Genomic DNA, 13,937 nt, shown 5'->3' on the forward strand with positions numbered 1-13,937 from the left:
CCAGCCCTAACCGTCCAAGCACCATCCACATATAATCCCATTCAACAGAGTCAAAAACCTGTTGGATATTTAGGAGACACAAAGCCCACAAGTCACATCAATCACTTTAAAAATTAAATTTTCCAATAGGTTTTTGACAGGGCCGGAAGAGGCAGGAGTCGCTTTACCGGCTGTGAGTGCCGCCACCAGGGTATAGAGCTCCTACAACAACAATAACTCCTACTACTCCTTCTATTAAGACTACAAGACTCAATTCTATCCCCAAAAGAGGCAGAGGTTATCGAGGTCGGGAAAAGATGAGCTTCAGAGTTAATGCACAGACAGGTAAGTCTTTGTTCTGTCCAACCTCCGGATGGGGGTCACCTGTTATAATATCTAACAAAGTGGAAAACGTTAACATCAGACCCTTGGGTTCTAAGCACAAAAAATGGTTATGTTGTAGACCTCTAAGCAAAGCTTTTCCAAACTATGTTTATTCCTCCTCCAAAGTTTTCCACAGAATTGTCTAACATGATCTCACAAGAAATACAGTCTTTACTATAGAAACATGTGAAACATCACTTCTCCCCAGATCCTTCGGGGTTCTTCAGTTCCATCATTTTAGTTAAAATGAAAAACAAAATGGCGAGACCAGTCAGCATTCTCAGACTATTCAATCACTTTGTGGTATATCGCCATTTCAAAATGGAAACTATTCTTCACCGCAGGGATTCCTTACTTCCTTTCTTCCTTATTTCAGCATGACTAGATGGTCAGGTTAGATCTCTAGGATGCATACCTTACAATTCCCATTCATTATAGCTGCGGAAAATGTCTTCAATTTCAATGGCAGGGCCAGGCATATTGTTTCTCCTCCCTTCCTTTTTGTCTTTCTTAAGCACCAAGGTGCTTTACTAAATGAATGAACTCAGTAGTTGCATACCGCAGATATCAAGGGATCCGTCTTATCTATTGAGTCGCTATATTTCTGATGTGTCAAAACCTTCAGACTCTTCGATCCCACCTACACTTCACTTGTTTCATTCTGTCAGAATTGGGTTTTCTTATCAACAAAGAAAAGTTAATACTATCTCCATCAATGCAGATAGAATTCTTAGGATTTCTAATAAAGTGCCACTCCTCACCATTCTTTGTCATAAGTCAAAACCATAAAGTCTGAGATTCTTCAAACTCTTCAAAGCTCCCTAATTTCTCTCAGAGCTCTAGCAAGAATTGTAGGTCTTCTGTCTTCCTCCCTAAAGGAAATCTTTCTGGGCCCCCTCCACTATCAGGACTTCAAAGACTGAAAATGCGACACCAACGTAGAGGTTTTGAATACTGAGAAGTAATCAACCTAGATCCAGATTCTCAGCTAGAAGGTCAGTGGTGTATAGAACATTTAGACACCTGGAAAACCAGGACTATCTTCGCGTCAGCCCCCTATCTTGTATTAGAATTGATGCAAGCATGACGGCTGGCGCGCCTTATGTGGACCATTCTCAACTGGGGATACATGGTCTCCAGAGGATTCAAAGTTGCATATCAGTTGTTTAGAAATGCTTGCAGGTTCATTTGCAATCAAAAGCCTCGCAAAAAACAGAGTGCCATGTTCCACCTTTCTGTGAGTGGACAATATTTCTGCGGTCCAACAAAATCCTGATTTGTGCAGAATACTAACCAGGAAATCTCAATATCACAGCAGACTCCACCACCCCACCTTCTCCTCGACTCAAGTTATTGGAGACATCATCCCTCCGTTTTCAGGCCTCTGATGAACAAATGGGGTCCTTTCCACATAGATTTGTTCACCTCCAGACTCAATCCCCAACTACCATGCTTCTTCAGTTGGCGGCCAGATCCCCCTGCTTTAGCTACAGGTGCTTTCTTACAGGATTGGGCCAACTCCACCAACTACGCCTTCCCCTCTTCCCCGATGCTCAACAGGGTTTTAGCCCAGACCAGACGTTAGTTGGCAACTCTTGTGCTAGTAGTTCCTTTCTGTCAGTCTCAGGTTTCATTCTCTCCTCTTGTAGAGCTTGCAATAGACTATCCATTTCTCCTGCCTTTGTTTCCAAACCTTCTTCTGGATCCAGTGGAGCAGCCCCCCAAGCTGGTATTGGACCACTCTCACTCTTTCAGCCAGGAAAGTAGCGTGCTCTCCAAGCGCTGCCCTTACATTTCACGAGAAGCTTCAGAAAACATTAAAAAGTCCTGGGCCCCTGGAACCACCAAGGCTTACACATCCGCCTGGTCTCTTTGGGCAAGCTGTTGTACGGAGAAACCTATTGATCCCTTTTCAGCATATGTAGCTTACATTGTAAACCTCTTGGCAGCTCAAGCTAGTGGAGGTAAGACTCATCATACCATTAATGTAAACAGGTAAGCCATTTCCAGCAATCATCCTATGTCAATGGAAAAGAATATGGAGCATCAGCTCATACCATACGTCGACTTTTAAATGGAGTAAAAATGTTAAATCCTCCTGTACCCGAGCACAGTAAACTGTGAAATGTGGTTTTGAATGTGTTTATTTCTTGGCCTAAAAACTGTGATCTCTCTCTGAAAATGTTGTCTGCAAAACTTATGATACGGTCATGTCTTATTTCTATAAAAGGTCTATCTGGTCTCAAAGCGCTGGATGTTACTTCTCGTCAATTTACTCCTACAGATATTCTCTTTTCAGTTCATTAACATACAAATATGAATTTAACTACTGTGTTTTACCCTTACTTTCCTAATGAACCCAAACTTTGTGTTGGGCAATGCCTTAAGGTGTGCGAGCACAGAACACTTGATCTCAGAATGTCCTCTCACTCCCAATGCCTTATTTCCTACAGAAAACTACAAACACCTATGTTGTCTCCTACTCTGGCTTACTGTGTCAGGTGGGTCATGTCTCTCGCTGCCATTGATAACTTTATTTTTGGGACTCATTCCTCCTGAGGGGTTAGGACTTATAAAGCTTTTTCTGGCTGATTCCAGGCTTGAGGAAATTCTGAGATCAGCTGACTGGTCTAATGATAATGTCTTTTGCATGTTTTGTTGCAAACCTGTTCACACTGCATCTTCCATTGTAATTGATTTGTTTTGAACAAGTATAATAGGAGCCTCAGTCTTGCAATAAAATGTAGACTTTCCATTAATGTATAAAGTCCTAACTTTATGAAAGACACAGAGGCAAGTGTTAGCCCATCTAAAAACAGTATTAACTGATGTTTTCTCTCATCCTCCAATAGTTGCTCCATTATTACCACCTTCATCTCAAGGATGTTCCAGGGGGGTCTGGTTCTTCATCTTCTACTTCTACTGGTTTGGACCTTCCTGGAGTGTTCTTCCATGGTGTTCTGGTGTTCCGGTTTTTCCTGTGGAATTCAGATTCAAAGACTTCTGCCAAGAAATGTTCCCCTTTACTGTGTCATTGTCTTATCTATGTTTCCTTTGTTCATGGATCAGTGAACTGTTCACAGTCAAGACCTGATCTGGATACAGATACCTCATTGGCTAGAAGTCGTTCTAGATGTTTTCCAATTGGCTAGTCTTCCCTATGCACTGTGGGGTGTGTAGTTTCATTTGAGTTTCTTGACTGTTGCTATTATTAAATGCAAGATTAGCGAAGCATAATACTCTTCTCACTTTCTCTAATAAAATTAAGACTTTCCTTAAAAATTACTAGGAAAATCTACATTATGGCGTCATCATCATGAGTTCTTATTAAATGTTTTCAATTTCATGTTTTGAAAAACAAAGTTCTAAGAAATGTTACATAATGGAGTAAATATTCTACTGAGGTAAAATCAAACACAGGACAAAAAAAAGTTTGCGTTTTTATTCTGTTTGTATAATACCTATGATGCACGATGTACATTATTTGAGAATAAATAAAGCCCATGGTTCACCTTTGTTTTCCCTTTTAATTGATTTCACTTCTTTCCGTGTACAGGTGTCAATACAGTTCGTGAGTTACCGTGCAGTTAAATTAATTGAAAGTAGAAAATGAGAAGTGGCCAGTACGGGGATCGAACCCGCGACCTTGGCGTTATTAGCACCACGCTCTAACCAACTGAGCTAACCGGCCGCTATAGCACTGGTGACATGAACCAGATCAAGTAGTGAGGTCCCCACATACAGCTCATGCGATATTATATGTTGTTTGCGATTTCAACAAGTTGAGGTATAGGAAGTGTGTTTCCCGCCTCTCGCCCCTCAGTTGCACCATCCAGAGCGGAGCTCAGTGCCATGACGCATGCTCTATTACACATTTTAACCCTTCACGTCCTCTCTCCCCTCCTCCTCTCCACACAGACCCACCACAGTCTCACCCCTTTACTCTCCCCAGGGGGTCTTCGGGCGTCACAGACTCGCGCACACACTTCAGTGCTCGACACTGTTACACATCTCAGACATAAAGCATCAACACGTAAATGTTCGCACTTTTTTGCCCGTCAATCAACTCACCCCAAGAAACCCCCGTTCACAACTCCCCCATTAACATCCGCTGTGACGGACCGTCACCCCCTCTCACTTCCGTCTCTGTGACTCGCCGGGTTCATACTGAGCACGTTCACAGCTCGTTTATAACAAAAGGCATTTAATCGTCATTCTATGAAAGGAAACGAAGGACAAAGAGCAGCGAAAGACAAAGAGCAGCGATTCACAACCCAGAGTGAATCAACAGGCTGCCCGGACAAGCAATCCCTTCCGATCCAAACGACCTATTCAATGTGCCCAGCTGCACGATCTTCTAATTATTCGTATTTAACATTTCACATTTCACGAAGTCATTATGTTTCAAAGCATGAAAGTATGCAATTATAATTCAGATTAAATTAAAACCGGAAGAAACATATATTTTTTTAAAATACTGTACACAGAAAAAAACTGTGCTGCGCCCAACGTGGGGCTCGAACCCACGACCCTGAGATTAAGAGTCTCATGCTCTACCGACTGAGCTAGCCGGGCACTTGTTTGAACATTGGCACACATTCTATATACCTGGCACACAACGGGTATGCACTGCTTGTGACATGGTTAGTTTTATTAGAGTGCCTGCTGATCATCAAGGAAGAGGAGACTGGAGGCACAGCTGCATGGTCTGGGGATTTCTTTTAAGATCCACTGTTCCTGGGATGCACATTAAACAACTGGATTACATATAGGGTACCAAGGACAAAGCAATGGGCACAAAAGCTAGGTCCGGTTCTTGTTTGACCTTGGTGGACTTTCCTCCTCCCCTCTCCTTTTCTTCCACCTCTCCCTATGAGCTCTCTTACTTTCTTCCTTCGCCAATCTCCTTTCCTCTCCATGCCCTGGCTTTTTCTTTATTTTTGGATGGGAGGGAGGGTTTAATTGGAAGAGGCATGACTAACTTTGTGGTTTTCTTGGCTGAGAAATGCAATGAGGACTTGTGGCATTTAGGCATTGTAACGCGTGTCGGCCTCGTCCACTGGATTATAAGTAGGACCAGTGGAATAGTAGCAATTCTGAAGCCACATCGTTTTCCGCATAACTATGGATTTGCCCTACTGGCCACATAATCCATCATCTGTTGCATAATTTGCAGGTTTGAACAAAACAAAAATTCAAACTCAAACAGATCAAAATGTACTAAAAACGCATCAGGATGTGCACTGCACAGTGGAAGGCCCTTCGCGAAGGTGGACTGGTCATTTGAAGTTTAACAAAAACGCGATGGAACTTAATTTCAAATGATTTTATTAAGAAAAGAGTTTTATATACAGAGTACAGTATATATGGGTACAGAATAGGTCACCTGCTGGCAAAAATTGGTAGCTTTGCATGCCAGTTGGGTTACATAAGGCATCTCTTGGAGCATATGAGTGGCAGTGTGTGCTTGATGTGTGACATACTAAGCTGGCTTGTGTTTGTACCTACAGCTGGGTGGGAAAGGAAAAGGATAGTAGGAAGAAGAGGTGGATAGCAGACAGACAAGGAAGGACATATGTTTGGGTGGCAGTTGGGTAAGCATGGTTGCCGTAGCCAGACTTTTGGCCTGCATTGGTTGCGGGGGTTGATGGGCCCCGTTGGGTGACTGCCTATGGGGCTTTGTGTGTGGACAGGTAGTTGTCCAGGGAAAGCCATATTTCCCCTCTGGCGCTGGTGTTGGGAGTTTGTTTTGATGTTATGTTGTCTGCCCCCGTTGGAAGGTGATCCAGTTGAACCAGCTTCTGAAGGATGCATTCCCCGTGTCTTTCCAGTTAGTTAGGACCGTCTTAACTGCCGCTGTGAGTAGGAGGTCAATCAGATATCTGTCGTTTTTCGATTGGATTTCCGGTGCCATGAAGGCGGTGGCTAACCAGTGGACGTCTAGTTGTAGTGAAAGACCAAGAACGCTATTTATGAAGTCCTTTATTCTTCTCCAGAAAGTTTTAACTTTAGGGCAGTACGGGATTAGGTGCGCTAGGTCTCCTTTTTGTTTGTGGCAGTTCCAGTCATTCAATCAATCAATCAATCATAACACTTGTATAGCGCGCTACTCACCCGGAAGGGTCTCAAGGCGCTTGGGGGAAGGGGCCGCTACTGCTCGAACAGCCAGGTCTTGAGTTGTCTCCTGAAGGCGAGGTGGTCCTGGGTCAGCCGAAGGTGGATGGGGAGGGAGTTCCATGTCTTGGCAGCCAGGTAGGAGAAGGATCTGCCTCCGGCGGTGGCTCTTCGGATGCGTGGTATGGCGGCGAGGGCGAGGCTGGCGGACCGTAGCTGGTGGGTGGGCGTGTGGAAGGTCAGGCGGTCGTTGAGGTACTTGGGGCTCAGGTTGTGGAGAGACTTGTGTGCGTGGGTGAGGAGCCTGAACGTGATCCTCTTGTTGACGGGGAGCCAGTGCAGGTTCCTCAGGTGGCCGGAGATGTGGCTGCGTCGAGGGATGTCCGGGATGAGTCGGGCGGAGGCGTTCTGGATGCGTTGTAGTCTTTTCTGTCGCTTGGCTGTGGTTCCGGCGTCGAGGGTGTTTCCGTAGTCCAGCCGGCTGGTGACGAGGGCCTGGGTGACCTCCTTCCTGGTTTCGATCGGGATCCATCGGAAGATCTTGCGGAGGGTGTGAAAGCATGAAGAGGAGACGGCGTTGACTTGTCTGGTCATCGTGAGGGAGGAGTCCAGGATGAAGCCCAGGTTGCGTGCGTGGTCTGTCGGATTGGGGGCGGTGCCCAGGGCTGGGGGCCACCAGGAGTTGTCCCAGGCGGAGGGTGATGGTCCAAGGATGAGGACTTCTGTCTTGTCTGAGTTCAGTTTCATGCGGCTGTTCTTCATCCACTCGGTGACGTCTTTCATCCCTTCGTGGAGGCTGGTTCTGGAGGTGTCGGGGTCTCTGGTGAGGGAGAGGATCAGCTGGGTGTCGTCGGCGTAGGAGATGATGTTGAGGTTGTGTTGGTGTGCAATGGCTGCGAGAGGTCTCATGTAGACGTTGAAGAGGGTGGGGCTGAGTGATGATCCTTGACGGACGCCGCAGATGACTTCGGTGGCCTCGGAACGAAACGGGGGGAGGCGGACTCTCTGTGTTCTTCCAGCGAGGAACGAGATAATCCACTTCAATGCCTTCTCTTAGATGCCGGTGTTGCTGAGGCGTTGGACTAGGGTGCGGTGGCAGACAGTGTTGAACGCGGCGGAGAGGTCCAGGAGGATGAGTGCCGCTGTTTCTCCGTTGTCGAGAAGGGCTCGGATGTCGTCGGTGGCTGTGATGAGGGCGGTCTCGGTGCTGTGTTTGGCTCTGAAACCGGACTGCGAGGAGTCGAGGGATCCATTTGTCTCGAGGAAGGCGGCAAGCTGTCTGTTGGTGATCTCGATGACTTTGGCAGGAAAAGGGAGGAGCAAGATGGGGCGGAAGTTTTTGAGGTCGGTGGGGTCCGCTGTTGGTTTCTTCAGTAGGGCGCTGAGCTCTGCAAGCTTCCAGCTCTCCGGGAAGGTGGCGGTGTCGAAGGAGGTGTTGATGACGTCTCGGAGTTGGGGTGCGATGGTGGAGTTGGCCTTGTTGAAGACGTGGTGGGGGCAGGGGGAAAGTCGGAGATCCGGAGTGGATGGTGTTCATCGTGCGGGCTGTGTCTTCGGTGGTCACTGCGGTCCAGGTGCGAAGGCTGGCGGTGCGGTGCGTTGATTCGGTGGTTGGGTGCGAGGATGGTGCGCCGAAGCTGTTGTGGATGTCGGCAATCTTGCGGTGGATGAACGAGGCGAGGGAGTCGCAGAGATCTTGTGAAGGGGTGATGTCGTTGTTGCCGGTGCTGGAGTTGGAGAACTCCTTGACGATGCTGAAGAGTTCCTTGCTGTCGTGGGGATTTTTGTCCAGTCGATCCTTCAGTGATTTCTTCTTGGTGGTGCGGATGAGCTGGTGGTGCTTGCAGTTCGCGTGTTTGAGGGCGGTCATGTTGTCAGTGGTCCGGTCGAAGAGCCAGGCTTTCTCGAGGGTGTGGCAGGTCTTCTTGGAGTCCTTGAGTTCGTCGGTGAACCAGGGGGCCTTCTTGCTTCTGGGTTTGCTGGGAGGGTTCTTCAGTGGTGCGAGGTCGTCGGCGCAGGCGGTCAGCCACTGCGTGAAGTTGCGGGCTGCTTCGTTGGGGTCCGGTGTGCTGGCAGGTGGGTTCTGGCTGAGGGAGGTGGTGAGCTGGTCGGCGGTGATCTTGCTCCAGCTTCTGTGGGGAACCTGTTGCGGGTGGTGGTGGGTGGTGGTTTTTCTGAAGCTAAGTGGATGCAGCTGTGGTCGGTCCAGTGAAGTCCGGTGGAGTGGCTGAAGGCGATGTGCTTGCTGGATGAGAAGACAGGGTCAAGCATGTGGCCGGCGTAGTGGGTGGGGGTGTTGACCAGTTGCTTGAGTCTGAGGTTGGCGAGGTTGTCCAGCAGGGTGAAGGTGTTGCGGTCCTTGTTGTTCTCTAGGTGGAAGTTGAGGTCCCCTAGGTGGATGTAGTCGGCGGAGGGGAGGGCAGGTGGGCTGATGAAGTCCGTGATGTCTTCGCTGAATTGTGTGCGTGGTCCCGGGGGTCTGTAGATGAGGGTGCCTCTGAGGGTCGTCTTTGGGTCGGTGTGAATCTGGAAGTGGAGGTGTTCGGCGGCGGTGTAGGGGTCGTCGGCGTCGGTCGTAATGCGGATGGTGTTCTTGTGGACGATGGCGATGCCTCCCCCAGTCTGGTTGACGCGGTCCCTCCTGATGATCTTGTATCCATCCGGGATGGCGATGGCGATGTCGGGGGCTGAGGAGGCGTTCATCCATGTTTCAGTGAGGAATGCGACGTCTGGTGATGTTGTGTCGAGCAGGTTCCAGAGTTCGACGGCGTGTCTGTGGACGGAGCGGGTGTTGAGCAGGATGCACTTGAGGTCGCTGCAGGGGTTTGGCTTGGCGGGCGCAATGCATGTTCGGAGGCAGGTGAACTTGCAGGTTGTGCAGGTGAAGGGTCCGTGGAAGCGTTTCAGGGCGGCCCGGCAGCAGGCGGGGTTCCGTCCGGCATTGAGTGCGTTGAGGGCGGCGGCTTCGTAGGTGTGTCGGGTCGTCTGGCGTCGGTGGGGGCCAGGGGTCCTGGCGCTGGGCGCAGTCCAGGCGCGGACGGCGCAGATGGGCTTACCTTTGGCGCACCTTTGGCGCTGTGTGTGACCGCTGCGCGTGGCGCGGTCGCCATTTATGGCGAAGTGGGAGGGAGGGAGGAGCAGCTGGGAGGCGGGAGCGGGGAGGGCACAGAAGGAAAAGGGGGCGTGGCCACTAGCACAGCGGCCGGAAGCGGGGCGGGCAGGCACAGGGGGGCAGAGAGACAGCACAGGCAATGACAAAAATATCAACAACTGTAAATGGGAGACAAAAACGGTTAACAAAATGCTGGGAAAACAAAAGCAAACCAAATGTAATTGACAGTACACTCAAATACAGCGGGGGCGGGGGGTGGGATCGGCGAGGCTGGCTCAGCGAGGCTGCGGGCAGCAGCGCGGCAAGTCACACACACAACAGGTGGTGGCCGTGCGGCGCGGGGGTGTCCTGAGAACAGGTCACACTCACCTGCGCCGCCGGTCGCCATTTATGGCCAAGTGGGAGGGAGGGAGGAGCAGCTGAGAGGCGGGAGCGGGGAGGGCACAGAAGGAAAAGGGGGTGTGGCCGCTAGCACGGCGGCAGGAAGCGGGGAGCGGGTCGGGCAGGCACAGGGGGGCAGAGAGACAGCACAGGCAATGACAAAAATATCAACAACTGTAAATGGGAGACAAAAACGGTTAACAAAATGCTGGGAAAACAAAAGCAAACCAAATGTAATTGACAGTACACGCAAATACGGCGGGGCGGGGGGTGGGATCAGCGAGGCTGGCTCAGCGAGGCTGCGGGCAGCAGCGTGGCAAGTCACACACACAACAGTTGGTGGCCGTGCGGTGCGGGGGTGTCCTGAGAACAGGTCACACTCACCTGCACCGCGCGGTCGCCATTTATGGCCAAGTGGGAGGGAGGGAGGAGCAGCTGGGAGGCGGGAGAGGGGAGGGCACATAAGGAAAAGGGGGTGTGGCCGCTAGCACGGCGGCAGGAAGTGGGGAGCTGGTCGGGCAGGCACAGGGGGGCAGAGAGACAGCCCAGGCAATGACAAAAATATCAACAACTGCAAATGGGAGACAAAAACGGTTAACGAAATGCTGGGAAAACAAAAGCAAACCAAATGTAATTGACAGTACACGCAAATACGGCGGGGGCGGGGGGTGGGATCAGCGAGGCTGGCTCAGCGAGGCTGCGGGCAGCAGCGCGGCAAGTCACACACACAACAGGTGGTGGCCGTGCGGCGCGGGGGTGTCCTGAGAACAGGTCACACTCACCTGCGCCGCCGGTTGCCATTTATGGCCAAGTGGGAGGGAGGGAGGAGCAGCTGAGAGGCGGGAGCGGGGAGGGCACAGAAGGAAAAGGGGGTGTGGCCGCTAGCACGGCGGCAGGAAGCGGGGAGCGGGTCGGGCAGGCACAGGGGGGCAGAGAGACAGCACAGGCAATGACAAAAATATCAACAACTGTAAATGGGAGACAAAAACGGTTAACAAAATGCTGGGAAAACAAAAGCAAACCAAATGTAATTGACAGTACACGCAAATACGGCGGGGGCGGGGGGTGGGATCAGCGAGGCTGGCTCAGCGAGGCTGCGGGCAGCAGCGTGGCAAGTCACACACACAACAGTTGGTGGCCGTGCGGTGCGGGGGTGTCCTGAGAACAGGTCACACTCACCTGCGCCGCGCGGTCGCCATTTATGGCCAAGTGGGAGGGAGGGAGGAGCAGCTGGGAGGCGGGAGAGGGGAGGGCACATAAGGAAAAGGGGGTGTGGCCGCTAGCACGGCGGCAGGAAGTGGGGAGCGGGTCGGGCAGGCACAGGGGGGCAGAGAGACAGCACAGGCAATGACAAAAATATCAATAACTGCAAATGGGAGACCAAAACGGTTAACGAAATGCTGGGAAAACAAAAGCAAACCAAATGTAATTGACAGTACACGCAAATACGGCGGGGGCGGGGGGTGGGATCAGCGAGGCTGGCTCAGTGAGGCTGCGGGCAGCAGCGTGGCAAGTCACACACACAACAGTTGGTGGCCGTGCGGTGCGGGGGTGTCCTGAGAACAGGTCACACTCACCTGCGCCACGCGGTCGCCATTTATGGCCAAGTGGGAGGGAGGGAGGAGCAGCTGGGAGGCGGGAGCAGGGAGGGCACAGAAGGAAAAGGGGGCGTGGCCGCTAGCACGGTGGCGGGGAGCGGGGTGGGCAGGCACAGGGGGGCAGAGAGACAGCACAGGCAATGACAAAAATATCAACAACTGTAAATGGGAGACAAAAACGGTTAACAAAATGCTGGGAAAACAAAAGCAAACCAAATGTAATTGACAGTACATGCAAAAACGGCGGGGCGGGGGGGGGGATCGGCGAGGCTGGCTTAGCGAGGCTGCGGGCAGCAGCGCGGCAAGTCACACACACAACAGCTGGTGGCCGTGCGGCACGGGTGTCCTGAAAACAGGTCTTCCAGCACACGTCGTTGTCACGTAGCCCTAATCTCGCTAAGCGGGAAGGGGTCCAGTATGTTTTGAGGAGGAGCCAGTATTTTGTTTGAGCTAATGTTGTAGTGACTTTGTTGTGTGACGCTGACGACCAGAGGCTAGATTTCTCCCTCTCACTAAGTCGCCTGTGGTGAATTGAGTCCCAGTATTCTAAAGTTTTGTCGTTAAGTTTTGTTGTTGCCTGGCTTAGGAGCTTGTAGAGGTGTGACGTCCGGTGTCTGACTTTAGTTAGGTTTGCTGTGTATTGTAAGATAGAAGGGTTCTCTTCGCTAAGTTCTGCTTTTGTAATCGCTACCTTAATTTTAAGGAAGTTATAGAGCTCAATGTCTGGTAGGTCGTGTGCCTGTTTTAGGGTGTCAAAAGTGAGGGGTGCATTTAGGCTTCCAAGTTTGTTGGTGGTGGAGATACCTTGTTTGTATCAAGAGTCTATGTTAAGCATTTTGTCTCTGTATTTTTGTTTTGTGTTAAACCAGATCGATTCCCACCTCGTGTTTTTAATACTAGCCGCCATTCTTTTGTCTATTTTGAGGAGGGCGGTCTTGGTGTTCCTCAATATGATGTTATTGGTGATTTCGGGATGTTTGCTCGCCGTGAGCAGGGCTAGGGGGTCGAGGCCTTTTGGGATTCTCCTTTCTAGCGAGAGCCATACTGGCGTATACTCTTGCTCTGGAGTGAGCCAGTGTAGACCTTGTTTGGCTAAGCACGCCGTTTGAAATGTTTTAAAGTTGGTTAGGTTTAGCCCGCCCAGGCTTTGTTTAGCCTTAGTTTCTGTAGGCTTATTCTAGGTATTTTATCTCTCCATAGGAATTTGTTTATGAGTTTGTCTAGACGTTTGTGGAATTCTTCTGTGTTGATCAGTGGGAGCATGTCGAGCATGTAATTGACCATGGGTGTGAGCATCATTTTGATTGTTTCTACTCTACCCCACCAGCTGATGAAATTCGGTGACCATGCCTCTAGTTTCCCTTTCAACTTGTTTAATAGTGTTACTTCAGTGTTTCTTCATTGTGGTCAAGCATGGTCTTGAGCCCCCCCCCAAAGTGTAGGCCTAGGTATTTCAGGAATTTCTACTGCCAAGCCAGCCTTGAGTTCCCTAGCACATCTCTAGTTGCGTGCACATTTAGTGGTTTGCATTGTGATTTGTCTTTTTTGAGTTTATATCCCGAGGCTTGTGCGTATTCCTCGATGGTGGCTATTAGTGCGGCTATCGACGGGCCCGGTTCTTCAGTGGTGATGAGGATGTCATCTGCGTATGCCGCTAGCTTAACAGTGTTCGCCCCGATTGGGATTCCCTGTATGTCTTTATTGTTTCTAATCATGGCCAGGAGTGGTTCCAGGGCTAGTAGAAAGAGGGCTGGGGAGAGTGGGCAGCCTTGTCTTGTGCCTCTTTCCAGAGTTAGTGGCTTGGAAGCGCCGCCATTTACTACACCGCTGGCTTTTGGTTCATTGTAGAGCGCTAGCACCATCCTTCTGTAGTTTGTCCCTAGCCCAAACTTTAACATACAACGATTTAGGAAAGGCCATGACACCCTGTCAAAAGCTTTTTCGGCGTCAAGGGCAATCATGACTCCTGGGTTATTGCTGGTGGAGGCATAGTTTATTAGGTGGCACAAGAGTCTTGTGTTGTCATGGGACATCCTTTTTTTGAGGTAGCCTACTTGGGAGCTGTGTATGAGGTTGGGTAGCTGCGTGTTAAGTCTTGTTGCTAAGATTTTTGTGTAGATCTTGCAGTCCACGTTCATTAGGGAAATTGGCCTGTAGTTTTGTGGGTGTTGTGGGTCTTTCCCCTCCTTTGGGATCACAATAATGTTGGATTCCGCCATTGAGGAGGTCATTCTCCCCTTTTGGATGCAGTTTGAGAAGACCTCTACCATTGTGGGTCTGATTAGGTGGATAAATTGTTTATAAAACTTCGCTGTGTATCCGTCTGGGCCCGGGGCTTTGTTGTCTTTGAGGCTCGCTACCGCCTTTTC

At 50.2% G+C, this 13,937-nt stretch overlaps 1 non-coding gene across 1 annotated transcript; it reads right to left on the reverse strand.

The window, feature by feature from the left end:
- Positions 1-3,980: 3,980 nt before the first annotated feature.
- TRNAI-AAU (transfer RNA isoleucine (anticodon AAU)) lies at positions 3,981-4,054 on the reverse strand. Its single transcript has one exon. It is a non-coding gene; the product is annotated as a tRNA-Ile (tRNA).
- Between the last annotated feature and the right edge of the window lie 9,883 nt (positions 4,055-13,937).

The sequence above is a fragment of the Lissotriton vulgaris genome, chromosome 12 (assembly GCF_964263255.1).
Source record: "Lissotriton vulgaris chromosome 12, aLisVul1.2, whole genome shotgun sequence".
NCBI classification, from domain to species: Eukaryota; Metazoa; Chordata; class Amphibia; order Caudata; family Salamandridae; genus Lissotriton; species Lissotriton vulgaris.